Genomic DNA, 17,522 nt, shown 5'->3' with positions numbered 1-17,522 from the left:
TGTGCAAGACAGGCAGTATAAAAGCAGCAAGAGTCCAACATGTGATCCGTACTTCCAGGACTGACAGGTGCAGGTCATCTGTGCCACAGCATCATGTTGTTTGGCCGGGTCTGTCAAAGTGGACATATACTAGATGCCTGTGGAATGACAGCAGAAGCATGAACAACTGTTGGGAGTGACACAGTCGTTCGTAGTACAGTGGTAACAGGTCCGAATGACCGCAAAATGCTTCCCAGGGCTTGGACCACACCATCAGGGCTACAACACTGGTGGGCTATTGCATGTCCCTGCACACATAGTCTGTGCCCTGAGATACAACTTCAGTCACACAAACATGGAAGATGAGTCATATCGTACCTGCTGACTTGTGGAATGTGTGCATAGGTTATGTTGCAGAACCAGTTACTTGACAGCAGGATGTAAGTGACTAATGCCTTGTGTAGCCTGCTGAGTGGAACAGCAGTGTGACTGCCGACAGTCACCTAAGACAGGTGTGTTGTGTATGTTATGATACCCTATTGGCTGTATCTGATGGGCACATGTGTCTGTGGGCTATAGGTTGGTGTGGTTGTGTTTGGCGATGTGGGCTGTCATTGGTCCCCACACAGAGTATGGAGGGTTACTGTACAAGGTGTCTCCATATGTGTGGCCTGTGGTGGGGATCATGTGGGACTATGTGATGTGTGGGGTATGTTGCCAATGTTGCACATCCCCACATGACTGTCAGGTGCAGTCAGGGTTGGTGACAGTATAACCCCCAGCATGGCTGCATATGTGCATCCCCCACAGGCTGTACTGTTGTATGTTGGGAGGTGTGCATTGACTGTGTACATGGGAATAGCTCTTATGCCACATGTACAACATAGTCATTATAGTGACAGGCAATAGCACTGGTACGTGCCAGTTGGACATGCCTGTATATACGTGATATGTGCCAGGTGGACACGCCATTTAAACCACCATGTCTCACGAGGTATGTGAGTGCTGTGTGTACGACAGCCGTTGTACAGTTATCATGCTGGAAATGTATGGACAGGCAGTGTACCTGTGAGGACTGGTGTGAAATGGGTGCTAAAGTAAGCAGTAGCTCATAACGTGCCAAGAAGCTCTGAACAAGTGTCGAGCATGCCCATACATTACAGATAGGGTGTTGGATAATATCAACCCACAAGTGTTGACAACAGTCATGATTGGTGGCACTGCATCAGAACACTGCCGGTTATGGTCTGCAAGTCCATGAACCATTATCAATGTAGATGCCAGCAGTACAGATGTACAAGACAGTACAGATGTTCGGCTACAGTTGCCTTTGTATGTCACAGGAGTGTTCTACTAGTGGCCTGTTGACAGACTCACAACTACTAAATGTGCTACAGTGACATGTGCATATCACACGGTGTCAGCTACAGTAAACCAGGGTTAATGTGTTGTACCCCACCCACATTGTAGCGCATACTACACAGACAAATGTCAGCCATCTGTGTATGTGAGGATGTGAATGGCCATGACTTATGGGCAATAATTGTCACAGTGTTGCGAACAACATACAGAATGGGCTGTGTGTGTGATCTGTGTGACATATGTGCACATTCCAGTGGATGATATCAGCAATGACACCACTAGGGGAATACCCCCGTACCCATTAAGAAACACCTAGGCTGTGGTTAACAGTATGGACACTGTGTTAGGGATGGTGTAGTGTAGTACACCTCCCTGAGCTGGAGACATCTCCCTGGCCCTTTAGGTAGTCATCCGAGGTACCCATGACATGACAGGGTGGTATGCATGAGCACGGAGATCATTGGACAGGCATACACAGCACCCTTGTGACCAATATTGGAATACACATCACCCTCCAGGGGTAGGGCCCATGCATGGATGTCCAATACCAGCCTCCACAATACTCACCTCCAGTATGCAGCAAGCTATCCACCTTGCATACAGACATATGCCACACTATGCTGTTAGACATGCTACATGTCCATAGCCTGATCTGAAAGACATATGTCATGGACAACCACCGTCCTATGACTAGGATGGCCACATGCTGGACAGATCCCTGTGCCATACCTGTGACATACTCCCACCATACCATGCAGCCCTGCCCACATAGCTGCACATATCATCCCTGTCATACATGGTGTGATGGCCGTATGGTAGATGTAGTATCATCTATCTGGATCAGTAATGTGTCACTGATGCCCCTCGCGGTGGTGTAATGGGTGTCGGATACAGCTAGGAAACCCAGCCCGTACATGCCATACCCGATAACCTTACCTGCGAATGACATCCGACTAGCCATTGTCCCATGTCTATCACATGTGCAACACAGGCAATCTGTGGCAGTATGTTGAACAGCTGTACAGTGCAGTGTAGATGTCTATGGCAAAACAGATGCATGTACAGGTTTCCATGCGTACTTGGTGCATTGTCACTGCCCAAGTTCAGTAAGGCTGTGTCTGTGTTGATATGTGACATATCCACAGCATCAAGGTCAACAGCATTACCATGGATACATCAGGTATGAATAGATAGGTAAGAACACCAGTGCAGGCAAACAGACATGCCCACATGGAGACAGACATCACATGCAGTAGGAACACTAATGAGGTGACACACATATATGGGGATGATATCCAATGGATATTGGGTGTTACATGTGTGTGACACATACATGCCAGTCGTGTTAGTGTTGTGTTGATTTGCAAAGATAACTGTGCAGATGTATTAGAAGTGTATGTACAGCAGTATCACTGTACATGTCTGTAAATGTGACCTGTCACCTTCATCATGTCTTACAGATAATGCCTCATACACGCCTACCAGCATACAGCCGACAGGAGGATGATGTCATAATCCCGTACCTCCATGAGAACTACGAGGTGTTATTTAGCCATGTGCCACAGCATGCACAGCAGCGGGATGACCTGTGGCAGGATCTTCGCAGGAGGGTCAAAGAAGTGGGCGGCCACAACCGCACCTACCAGTAGGTGCACAGACACTGCACGGACCTGATACATCATGCAAAACAGCGTGCCACTGTAATCGCCAGGGAACAAGGTGGAACGGGTGGTGGGCCACCAACCCAGCCTCCACTCACACACACAGAGAAGCTACTTGCCAATCTGGGAACACCCTCGGAACAGCCCCCACAAACACTAGCTGCTATTGTGGAGGTGCAACCAATGAGTCTGGAGTTGCCTGGTAAGTCAGTACTGAACATATGGCCAGTATATCCCACGTACGTGCATGTGTCAGTGTACATCATGCAATGTAACAACATATGCAAGGTATGTGGACACACATGCTCGATGCTACCCTGTGTATGCACCATACCTCTGAACTGTACAGGTATTTGCAGGATGTCCAGATGTTTGCCTCATATTGTCGGTGTGTTCCCCTTAATATCTGTCCCTTTCTGGCAAATAGCTGAGGAATGGAGTCATTAAATGATGACATACATTTGTGTTTACGACTGCACATTCTGTGTAAAACCCATATGCATGCAAACCTATTAGTCTAGCAGATTTCTAAGTTAGTAAGAGCAATATGTCACAGTTGTCCCTATATGTCCCCCATCATAGTAGGCTTTGTCCACATTTATTGTTCTAAGAGGTTGAGAGGTATGGTATGCACACATGTGCTGACTATATGCTATTGTACAGGCGAATGTGTTAACTTGAACTATGCACCCTGTGGCTGTCATACAGTCATGGATAATGTTCATACTGCTGTGTCACCCTATACAGGTACCTCTGGCATGCCGCAGAGACAAGGGTCCGTTGCAGGTGAGACTGTCATCGGTATCAGGCATGTCAAAGCATAGATCTATTAACCATGTGGCCAGTTAATGCATGGATATACAGGTCGCATCACCCATCATCCACACAGGCCACCCATGTGCAATATATACAACTGAAATGATACACAGACATGAAACAACAGTATTTGTCATTGCTACATGTGTGTCCAGCTGTGCATACAATGGTGGAGGTGCTCTACAATGGGGGCATATGTACTATACAGTGGAACAAAATGTGTGGTACACAAACCAGTACCGCACAGTGAGCAGTGATATGGGCAGACCACAGGTGTCACCATTGTGTTATATGCCCCTGCAATGGTTTCACACATTGTGATGTTCTATCTGACATGTCTGAGACACATAGCGTTTTTGTTACAATATTGTCACAATTTCCCATAACCCATACCCCACATACCACACATGCACCTGTTGTCTGCATAGCCCTGTGGATGGTGACATATCCAACATCTATGGGTGTATGTCATATGGGACAACACAGACATGTGTGATAGATGGCCATCCCATACATGACCAACACATGTGCACACATGGCCATGGGGGATGGCCAGAGACACGTAGCCACACAGAAGACGGGATGTGGATATACCCTGTCCCACTTTGTCCACACATGGTCCAATTACAGCTGTACTAGACCAGTTGTACAGGTGATGTGGTATGCTGCACATCCTAAATGCCTGTGCACAGCTAGTGGAGGTGTCAGTGACATGTACCTCATATGATGTGTTGAACATGATGTCTGTGTCATAGCATGATGGTAGTCACCTTCACAGATTCCACTGACAGTGACACCAGGCCAGAGAAACTGTACTCTTCCCCTCCCACCATAGGACATCACTGTTAGCTGTGCACCTTGTGTGCGTGGTACATCAATGTCATGTGTGAAATGGTGATGTGACATGTCCACTATGTGTGGACATGGTTGTCAGGCAGCCAACACTCTGTAGTCATCATGCAGGGGTGCCATCTGTATGTCCTCCAGTGACCTGTCACATGACACAGCATGGTTTGGTGTGTATACACCTCAGCATCGTAGGTCACAATCCACAGGTATGTCATGGGTATGCATGCAGTTCTGGATATGCAATGCATACATAACATGCACTGTTTAGAAATATTGATGCCTCATGATGCCATGCAATGGCACAGTGTCTGTACATCACACTGTACAGCAATGTAGACGGCTCACAGTCCCCTACCATGCCCATGCACATTTGCTCAACATGCATTCTATCCATAGGGCAAATGGACAACACCGCAATGTGATACCCAGTACGACGCTGTACATGTGTCAGGACACCATTGTGTCAGGCATGCATGCATGTTAATGTACACGTCAGCAGATTACATGTCAAGGTCACGTCAGCCATGTGTACTGTTATCCTGTTCTGGTCCACATGGTGTATCACGGGGATGCATGCATACTACCATGATCGTGTGAGTTGCAAGGATAATGATATGACACCTGCCTGCTGTAGAGTGCATTCCAGGGGGTATGCTTACAAACACTATTGATATCTCAGTTGCATGCTGTCAGCTGTATCACAAGCATGCTGCATGCCATCTGTCATCTCACATGCATGGTGTGTGTGTGTGTGTGTGTGTGTGTGTGTGTGTGTATGTGTGTGTCAGTGTGTGTGTGTGTGTGTGTGTGTGTGTGTGTGTCAGTGCATGTGTGTCTATTGTAATTTAGAGTCTTTCTTTGCATTCACAGGTGATGTAGGTGCGTTACCCTCCTGCGGTCCATCTGATAGTGTCCCCACAGATGCTAGCAGTGATGAACATATGCACGAGGTACAGGCAGGGATGTCAGGGGCAGAATCTGTGCCAACGGTTGCCATCCCAGCTATGTCCCTCTCTTCCCCACACACAGTTCAGCTGCCAACACATACCGCATCTACAGTGGCCATAGAAGAAGGACAGTCAGCATTTGTTAGTGTTGAACAGGAACGTGTGGTGGCTACAGAAGGTGTGTCCCCACACCATGGTGGCAGTATACTGACTGCAGATGTGCCACACAGGCATGTGGCTGGTGCTATTCGTAGGAGGACCTCTGGCAGACATGCACCTACAGGACATAGCGCAGCAGCTGGGATCACCAGATGCATGTTTCAGACTGTAATGGTGGCACAAGCACATGCCGAACGGCAGAACAGAGAAGGGCAGAGGCTGCAGAGGGCTGCTATCAGTACCCTAAACAACAACATCCAGGCATTGGCAGGTGCTCAACAGCAGCTTGCTGATGTTCTGGACAGGTTATTGGGTGACATGGTCAGAATCCTCGACCGTGGCATGGCAATCCGCGAGCGTGAGCTGTCTGTGCTGAAACATCTGGTAGGGGTGAGGCATAGGACACATGGACATAGGCCAGCTATACCACCTAGTGCAGGTCAACGTGAGCGTGCCACCTCACATGGCTGCTCCCATAGTGCCAGTAGCAGTAGCAGTGCAGCTAGTGCTGCACTGTCCACACCAGGTCACAGCAGGCCACGTGGACGTGGCCCTGGACATTCCCGGCAGGGACACGGTTCCAGTGGCCATTTGTCATCGGACAGTAGCTATTCTGTACCGCTGCCTGGTAGTGCCTGTGCAACCCCTGGCAGGCACAGGACACGTGGCCATGTCCAGTCACAGTGAGCTGTACAACCTGGTCTGTACAATCTAGAGCTGTCCAGAATACCCTTGTGTAGGCCTCACAAATGACAGAACTGTGTGCACACATACATGCACACAGCAAGCACAACTGTAGGGTTCCACAACACCCACATGCATACAGAACAGACATGTCCATTCAAATCACCGGCCCTTACCCGAACACATGATGTCATTCATTGGTGCAGCCCATGCCCCTGGCAAACAGTATCACCCTATGCATATGATGAAGCCTGTGCCACATCCCTGTCATCCACACCATTGGTGCAAGGATATGCTCATATGGTCTGATGCACAGGGTGAACAGAATAGTGAGAGGTGTATCTAACATTACTTGTGTATGCATATTGAGGGATGTGTATGTTGTAATGGTCATGTGTGAATACTGAGATGTGAGAGATGTATCTAACATTACTTGTGTATGCATATTGAGAGATGTTTATGTTGCACTGGACGTGTGTGAATACTGAGAGATGTGTATGTGACATCAGTGGTGTACTGTCGACATGCACCAATCATACCATGTAGTCCAGGTGCAGCATGCATTGTGATATGTTCACAGTATGTGTCTCGGTTACAACAGTAACATCATGTTGGTAATGATGCCCTGGTTCCCTCCTATGGTGTACTGGCATGTGACTACAGGTAGCAGTGTTTGCAGTCCCCCATGTGTAACTGAGGAGTACTCACAGGCACGTATGGCAATATCAGCATGCTAAGCGTACCCTCAACCTGACTGTTGGAAAGTCGAACATGACACAGATGTCCGCACATATACTGCATCTGAAGCATGTGGTCAGTTGAACAGGCTACATCAGACAGAGATGTGACATACATACCGGGAAACATTACAGGTATGTTGACATGATGCAGGGGTTGTACACAGCGGTCTGGCCAGTGGTGATGATGTTAGAGGCCACCTGATAGCATGAGTCCACACTGTGTAGCAGTAATACCATGTCACAGTACAGGAACATGGCCACATTCATGGGGTCTACAGCACTATAATGCACACCCTATAGTGTTGAGGTGTGGACCCTTGCCTATGTGGTCGTCACCCTCATAGTACTTTGCACCCACATGATGTGGCACAGAGAAGGGACATGCACAGGTAGCCAGTATGTCTTGGACTGATGGCATCAACAGGGTAGTAGACTGCATCACCATGAGGGGTTAGTGATCCTATTTCCACAGTATGGTAGCATACACCCTCACACCAAGCACCAGACAGCCATACATACATACATACATACATACATACATACATACACACACACACTGTGGTGACCAGATATGTGTGTACAGATAGCCAGTGTGTGTGATGCACCACACCTGCCGATGTCATACTTTCCACACTGCGGTATGTACAGATCTCTACAATGGTGTACAGGGATGTGTTACAACTGGGATGTAGTCCCACCATATGTGGCATGTGTGGTCACACAAGCAGACACACATGGCAGTGCTGGGAATGATACACCTGCCATATGATGAGCTGTTTGATAGACATGCAGCAGTAATGTCCGCAGTATGTGTACCAACTCTATGTCTGGCAATTGTGTGGCTATATGCACATGGGAGGATGTCAGTGATACAGGTGTCACGTGACATACAGTTGGTAACACCTGACCACTGTGTATGCGGTATGTCATCACCATCAAGTAACAGTGACATAGCGTACTGTTTGCACATGGCATGGTAGAATGGTGTGTGACACACCTGTGAGCCAATCCCAGCACACATACATCTACACAGGTGGATCACCACTTTATGTACACACATCCCTCCATACGTGATGTACAACCAACTGTACTGTATGTCACCATATACAGGTGTCAATGATAGGGCTGCATTGTGACTGCATGTTGTAGTTAGGCACAGCTGTGTTATGGACATCGGTCACTGCACATGCATGGTTGCTGCATGCACAGTACAGATTGTACATGTGCATTGGTCCTACATGTGACTCCTGTAGCCATGTTTGTATGCATTGCTATTGGTGGACATGTGGGTTGACATACATAACACATGGACTGTGGTATGATATCATGGGTGTCATGGGTGACTACTACAGGGGAATGTGTCCTCCATCAACATTGCTACCTCCTGTACTGTGAGCATTCCACATACATGGACCCACCTTCCATTTGCATGCATATGATTGATTAGGCCACTGTTCTGCACGGGGGACAGCAAAGGCTTAGCTATGTACATATGTGTTGTGTGTGTGGTCCATGCACACATCCACTACAATCACATGTTTGACATATCCAAACATGTGTGTTTGTTGGTGTACAGCAACACTCATCTGTCACAGCTGTGTAAGACCCGGGGCCCCTAGTATATCTTGAGCTGACCTGGTCATGTATAGTGGTATAATTGCAATGCATAACACCTGTTAGAACCCTGTCAGTACATGTGTACTCTGCACATTTGTTGTAGACCTCTGTACAGTCCACTGGTCATGTGTCACATGGTGTTGTGGTAATGTATGTCTGTGTATTGCTGCAGCAATGACATGGTGATGTCTCGAGGGCTACAGTGTAGACTGCAGTGTGTACATCTGTGATTTGCACCTGTGACAGCTGTGATGGCAGCCGAGTGTGTACTGGTCACTGCATGTGTGTGACCGCTCTGTGCATGGGGACAGTCATACCTTACTGTGCCCTTCTGTGTTTAGACTCCGTCTGCATGCAGGACGGCCCACCCTGTGCATGGGGACAGTTATACCTTATTGTGCCCGTCTGTGTTTAGATTCCATCTGCATGCAAGATGGCCCTTTGCAACTGCTAAGTGAGTGAGCATGCCCAGTACACTGTTGTGTAGATGGACACACATGACAGTCCAAACTGAGCCCTTGCATGTTGAGAATCCGTCTGCATGCAAGACGGCCCTTTGCAACTGCTATGTGTGTGATCATGCCCAGTACGCCATTGTGTAGATCGACACACGGTACAGTCCGAACGGACATGTATTACTAAGCGTGTGGCCATGCCCAGTGACACCTTGTGTCGGTGATGTCCCTCTGTGCATGGGCATGGCCGTTGACATCCTGCATAGCCATGGTGGTCAGCCAGGCAACAGATGTCCATTTTCAACATTATAATGGATGCCTACTGAGTACACACTGGTCGACTATCTTGAAGGGTGTACTGTCTGTGGCACGTCCCGTGTCTATGTCATGTTTTTGTGGTGCTCCTACGTTGCCCTGATCACACCACTGCCATGTGTTTGTCTACGTCTACCGTGGGACAGTAATATGTCTGTATGCTTTCAGATTGATCACTCTCTATGCAATCCCTGTTGGCGTCCTTGTCAGTGTGGATGATGACACATGCCTAGAAGTATGCCTCTGAGACTGCTGTGTTTAGTAATCTCGGTAGCGCGTTCTGTAAATGCGTCATGCTGTAGCGTGATAGGGTAGTTAGGTGTATGTTCGACCCCAGCCCTGCCAAGTGTGTGTGTGTGTGTGTTTGCGCACATGCTCCCATCCGCCTGGGGACTCAGTCTTGCTTTTAGATGCCTCACACCACAGAAATTCCCTACCGACGTCTTTGCCTTTGCGGATGATGACACGCACCTAGTTATCTGCCTCTGGGACTGCTGTGTTTAGTAATGTCGGTAGCGCATTCTGTAAATGCGTCATGCTGTAGTCTGATAGGGTAGTTAGGTGTATGTTCGACCCCCAGCCCTGTCAAGTGTGTATGTGTGTGTGTGTGTGTGTGTGTGTGTGTGTGTGTGTGTGTGTGTGTTTGCGCGCATGCTTCCGTCCGCCTGGGGACTCAGTCTTGCTTTTAGATGCCTCACACCACAGAAATTTCCTACCGATGTCTTTGCCTTTGTGGATGATGACACGCACCTAGATGTTTGCCTCTGGGACTGCTGTAATTAGTAATCTCGGTAGCGCGTTCTGTAAATGCGTCATGCTGTAGTGTGATAGGGTAGTTAGGTGTATGTTCTGCCAAGTGTGTGTGTGTATGTGTGTGTGTGTGTGTGTGTGTGTGTGTGTGTGTGTGTGTGTGTGTTTGCGTACATGCTCCCGTCTGCCTGGGGACTCAGTCTTGCTTTTAGACGCCTCACACCACAGAAATTTCGTACCGACGTCTTTGCCTTTGCAGATGATGACACGCACCTAGATGTCTGCCTCTGGGACTGCTGTGTTTAGTAATCTCGGTAGCGCATTCTGTAAATGCGTTATGCTGTAGTGTGATAAGGTAGTTAGGTGTATGTTCGACTCCCAGCCCTGCCAAGTGTGTGTGTGTGCGTGTGTGTGTGTGTGTGTGTGTGTGTGTGTGTGTTTGCGCGCATGCTCCCATCTTCCTGGGGACTCAGTCTTGCTTTTAGACGCCTCACACCACAGAAATTTCCTACCGACGTCTTTGCCTTTGCAGGTGATGACATGCACCTAGATGTCTGCCTCTGGGACTGCTGTGTTTAGTAATCTCAGTAGCATGTTCTGTAAATGCGTCATGCTATAGTGTGATAGGGTAGTTAGGTGTATGTTCGATTCCCAGTCCCGCCAATTGTGTGTGTGTGTGTGTGTTTGTTTCCAGCTGCATGACAACAGTACATTGCTTTTACAGTATTGACTCTCCATAACATCCATGCAGCGTCTTTGCCTTTGATGCTGCTGTCTGCAGGCTAAACATATGCTTGTGTGAATCCTGTGATCAACTAGTCACGGTAGTGCGTTCTGTAACTGTGTAATGCTGTCGTCTGGTAAAGTGGTTACGTTTGTGTTCTGCTCCCAACCCTGCCACGTGTGTTGTGTGAGTGTGTGTGTGTATGTATCTATCTACATTTATATATATATATATATATATATATATATATATATATATATATATATATATATATATATGTATGTATATATCTATATATATAAATATATATATATATATATATATATATATATATATATATATATATATATATATATATATATATATATATATATATATTGTATATAGATATGTATGTTGGGATTATCACTCTTGAATGTGCTGCATTATCTGTACATGAGCACCTTGGATGTATGTACATCTGCTATAGCTCTGTGATAGTGCACATACTGTGTGTTGTAGTGATCGTGGGTTATACTTGTGTAGTGACCGGTTATTGTGTTGCCGGGTATTCCATGGGAATTAGACACCATGTTAGTACAGCACCTTTGAATGGTCATATGCACATCTCGGCAACAGTCAACAGTGGTTATTACATTGGAGTGTGAGTATGGCTCATATCCGTATGTAGTAACTGACAATTCTATGCACCTCAGGTTAACATTACAGACTCATGTTTATCCACATGTTGTGGTTCTGATCCCAGGACTGCATGTATATACATTGGCAGGTGCAGGACTGGGTTGTGTTGGATGCATGTAGGGGTGTCCATGGCCAGTAATGGGGATCTCTACAGCCTGGCAGGTATGGTCTGTGACTGTCCCACAACCTCCTGTATTTGGCTGACACATGCTGTACCTGTGTATATGCAGACACACACACTTACCACAAACAGCTATGGCTATCACATGCACAAACCTATTGCATCACCATTGGGCCATGCAATAACCGTTGTCCCTCACACACACACACCTACATGTACATTGGATGGCTCAATGACAGCTCTGGTAATGTAACACCACACCCTGTGCATATGATGTCACCTGTGCCACCACCTGTGATGTGTAACATTGATGCAGGATCAGACTAACCTGGTGCTGATGCACACGGTGGCTTTATTCCACTGTATTGATGTTTTCATGTTGTTAACACACAGTGTGTTACTTCCAGGTGTAGATCAGCAGGCATGATGCATTGCAGCTATGACCATCACTGTAGCAAAGTTTACAGCACTGTTAATTCTGATGATGTATTCCCCATCCATGTGCCATTTCACTGATGTGTGTAGTATTAGCAGCATGTGTGTCTGAGTGTGCAGTACGTGTGTGATGTGTGTAGTACACATGCATATATGCTTACAAATGCATACACGACATTACACGGGCTTCACCATTCCTACACTAGCTTACTTGTTCTTCCACAGTCCACACGCGCACATGGGCTAACACGCGCGCCCACATGCTTACTCGGGCTTACTGGTGTGCACGGGTGCAGACACACTGTGGGCAGGTTTGCAGGTCACATCGGTGGTATCTGTGGAGTACACCGTAAGTCTCCTGACATTCCCTAGGATAGCTCATCACATGCCTCTTCCACTGAGTACTGACAGCAAACATGTGACACTGCTCCGGTGAGGTTACAGTGTTTTATACATACACACTCATGTTGTCACCTATCTTCTACTCTAATAGTCCCCTTAACCTACACTACACTGTAGAGGCTTGGCCCATATGGCATGACATGTTGTGATTCACTATCCTCAGCCTCACTTGCATCACATTGCCTACAAATGCTTCATTACATCTCTGACAGAGCGCTTCCACACATAAGAACCAGCACACAGCAGCCATGTTGTCTCCAGCTTGCCATTCATCTGCATGGCGTACTAACATCTAACTAAACCTACATTTTGTATGTATATTATACATATATGACTTGTTTTGAAGCGCAGCGCGTTCACGTGGTGCTGTGCTACGCTTCTACACCGGAGATCGGGGGAGGGCAACTACTGTTTTATTGATATCCAATGGACAAAGCTGCCACTAGCCTTGGACTTGGACATTGGCATGCTTCTTCAACTGTATATGCAGCTGTTATTGCTCTGTTTAGCAACGTGCAGAACGTTAGTCACCTAACATCCGGGTACATTTCTGCACATAACTCTGCTCTTGCACGGACAGCTTACTGTTTCATGTATCACATAATTTCATCATTTGCATAGCTTTCGCATACAAATGGAGTATGTTGCAAATCCCAACATTGTCCGTACAATGTTCTTGCACGCCCCTACAGGTGTTTGCTGAATAGCCTGGCAGTCATCTTTCCTTGCTGTATTCTCACTAAATCCATACACGCCAGAGGCTTCGTGTATCATGGCCTAGGCTTTGCTGTGTGCTTTGTCTATTTGTGGTGTATGCATGGCTCTGGGTATGTCCCACTGTCATCACTGGTACAGGTGATGCCCTATAGATACTTCATGTAGACTGCTGTGTCATTTGACATGTCAGCACATACCTGCGGCCAATACTGAACTTCCTACTGCAGCACTTTTCATACCTTCTGAGTTATCTTGCGGTCGATAATGCTGTTTCCTCAGACATGTATCTGTTTCTGATCATACCTCTCAACCTCCTAGAGCAAAACATCTGTTTAAAGCCTAACATGATGGGGGGACAAATAGGGGAAGATTTTAAATATTGCTCTTACAAACGTAGATAGTTGACAGTATAATAGGTTTTGCATTAGTATGACATTTCTGAGGGATTTGGGGTCTTAAACTGAAATGTTTGTCATTATTTCATGACGTCAGTTCTCAGGTATTTGGCAGACAGGTACAGATTGTAAGAGAAACACACCAAACATATGAGGCATACATCTGCACATTCTGCGAGCCTCTGTACAGTTGCGAGGTATGTTTCTGATACAGGATATCAATTTTCTTACACCAATGCACACAATATATGGCATCATCACAGGCCAGATGCCATTACATTCCTATTGCAGGACACACCCACCCAGAGGGTTATATTCTTCACACAGGCCAACAGGTGCTTATCCACACTAATTATTCTATCATGTACCTTATGTGTATGCCAGTATTTGCACTTTCCGTCAGTGGCAGAGCTCACGTATGAGTATGGGGGACTGGACACTGTATCAGTGACACTGCATGACACCCTGAGGGACACATGTCTTTTGAGTCTATTAACCTTCCACGTTGACTTTCACAGGGCATACGTTGTCCTCCACATTTGTGGAAGGTCATGTTTTTGACTTGTACATGTTTTGTCATTTGTCCTGACGTCTTTCTTCTCACCTGTCCACCTAGTATCACTAGTTCTGTACATTTATTTAGGACTGGTTACCTTCATACCTCTCACCTGTACACATTATGGGTAAATGCCCTGAGGTTTGACCTATGATTCTGTTACATTTGTCATAATAATGTGCCTTTCTGGTAGATTGCTGGCAAGGCATGACGGACTGTGCGGTTAGGTAATAATGACTGACATTTCTATTTCATGATTACTAACTCTCATAACATTCATATTCCTGACTACGCCATTATTCTATCAACATTGTGACTTTGTCTGGGGTATATTTAATATAGTCCCTATTTGTATTTCATGTACTATGCCTTAGTCCAGCTGTCTTATTCTGACATTTTGGTAGGTATGGTTACCATCTTGGTCGTACGCATGTCCATCCATGATAATCGCCTACATGACACTGAAATAGGTTCCTACATCTTCCCCCAGTAGTTTACACAATATCCAGTAGATGGGTTGCACCTTTTTGGATAATATAGGCGTGTGCTATACCCACATAGGTATACTGATTACTCCCATGTGGCATACCTAATAGATCTGTGCCAACACCTAGGCCCATTCTGCATACCCATGATTCCCATACCTGACACCCCTCCACAGTACCCATTAGACATGTTTAATGTGAGCGATAATAAAGTGTGAGGACACTTCTGAGCCCTCCCCACTCTGCGGATATCAGGTCATACTTCATACATTCTATCGACCCATGTATTACCCTTGCACCTGCTACTGTTGCATGTACAGCTATATCATAGTTGCAGTTGTGATGTCTTTTGAATCAATGATGGTTCACCCTTCATACGGGATCAATTTTTGGGGTCCTGCAAATGACACCTATATTCATGTTTAACGTGTAGAACTTGCAAGCCCTGTCACACTGGTACTTTTCGGGCAATGGTTTGGAAAGCAGCGGTGTATTCTCCTTTCATGCATGTCTGTCTGTCTATCCATAATAGCTATACCGTGACCTATTTATGTACGTGTTATATGTACAGGGACATATGTTTGTTGTGTATATATCTATTCATGTATCGTGTGTGTATAGATATATATATGTACATATATACATATGTCTGTACATTCCTCATTTCATAATTTGCTTTGGTTTATATCTGTGGATATATGTGTATATACATATATATATATATATATATATATATATATATATATATATATATATATATATATATATCCATATCATACCTTTCAACTGTACAGATTTTTGCTGCATGTACAGCTGTTTGCCTCTTATCTTTGGTCCGTTTTTCATAACCTTGTGTCTATCTGGCAATTTAGTGGCATATCATTAAAGACTGATGTTGGTAAATAATGACAAACATTTCAGGTTACGACTTCATACCCTTCAGAGAATCCATGCTAGTGACACACCTATTATTCTATCCACTTTCTATGTTTGTTAGGGCAATATATGTGGATTGTCCCTATTTGTACCAGTTGTTTTCATGGCTTTGTCCGGTTTTGTACTTTACGGGGTTAACAGGTATGAGCCATGTACATAGAACATGGGGAAAACAGCATTCATTTGCTATGCTGTGAGCGGATTATACACGCGCAGGCGCACTTGCATATCCTTATTGTGGGTTACATATGTTTCATAGATATTTGTGCTTACGTGAACTTTCATAATTCTGACCATAACAGCTGCATATCTGTATTCTGGTTTACGGTCTGCTGCGAAACACACATTCACCTTTACATATTTAAATGTGTGTACAGCACGAACGCATTCATTACACTTTCAAGTTATATGTGCAGTGGTCGTAGGTCAACCGGGACTGCATTCATGTTGGCCGGATGCCGGAACCACTATTCTATTGGTGTTCTCCCTCATTGATATGCATATCCATAGTACTTAGCTACATCAACATACGCCTCACCACTTCACCTACAACACAGGCATCCATTCTCCTGCTGGGAAAAATGCGGTATTACATATTACACATTCCCTATTGCCTACTGCTGTGGACCACAGCTGCATTGTTAATCACTCCGAGGATATGCAGAACACCAAGGCATATAGTCCAGGCACATACAGGTCCTTGATTATCAGGGTGTTCATGTAGTGATCTGGGTTTAGGCTTGTCCACCTGGTGAACTGAACTTCCCTGGCCGAGTTCAAATGTCAGATGAAGCATATGGACAGGGAGTTTCTCCCTATTATGAAGTTTTACCTGTGTTTATAGACACAGGTGTTTGGGCACCTGTCAGCAGCTTATTCTGTTGGCAATACATATTATGGGTGGGGTTGTTACAGTCTATACTCCACGGTGAGGGGTGTTCCCATTCACATTTGACTATTACCTGTATACAGTCATACGGGGATTATTATTTTGGACATGAAGTAACTACAGGTATGCAGTTGTACATTACACAAATGTGAAGGGTTGTTACTGTAAATATGTATGGACCATACCTCTCAACCTCTTAGAGCACCAGCACTGTGCAAAACCTACACAATGGGGGGACAATTAGGGACACATTTTAATGATTGCTCTTACAAGCTTAGAACGTTGATAGAATACTAGGTTTTGCATTAGCATGACATTTCTGAAGGATGTGGAGTCTTAAACTCAGGATATTTCTCATTATTTAGTGACGTCAATCCTCAGCTATTTACTACACTGGTGCAGATTGTCGGCGGCACACAACAACAATATGTGGCAAACCTCTGGTCATTCTTAGGGTTGCCACCTTTTCAGATGCCCAAAGTGGGACATGTTCTGTAGAAATGTCAGATTTTCCAGGACAAAATATACCAACAGACGTGCATGGTACAGAACTCCTTTTTTGCACAAATAATAGCTTATTCTAGTAACATTTGAATGGCTTATGCTACTTCACATAACATATAGAAGTTTCATATATAAAATAACTGTTTTATGAACTATTAAAGAAACTTAGGAAATAACTTTGTCCTAAATTCTCAGGACATTTGCTATGTCTTGATATTTTTCACAGGACACAGCTGCCTACAGAGGGACTGTTACTCGCAAAGTGGGACAGGTGGTAACCCTAGTCATTCTGCGAATATCAGGACAGTTGAGTGGTATGGCATGGACCTCTGTAATATGCTGT

Source organism: Protopterus annectens, chromosome 12.part0 (assembly GCF_019279795.1).
Source record: "Protopterus annectens isolate FY-2018-M chromosome 12.part0, PAN1.0, whole genome shotgun sequence".
NCBI classification, from domain to species: domain Eukaryota; kingdom Metazoa; phylum Chordata; order Ceratodontiformes; family Protopteridae; genus Protopterus; species Protopterus annectens.
The sequence above is the reverse complement of the archived record's forward strand: the minus strand, read 5'-3'. Positions refer to the sequence as shown.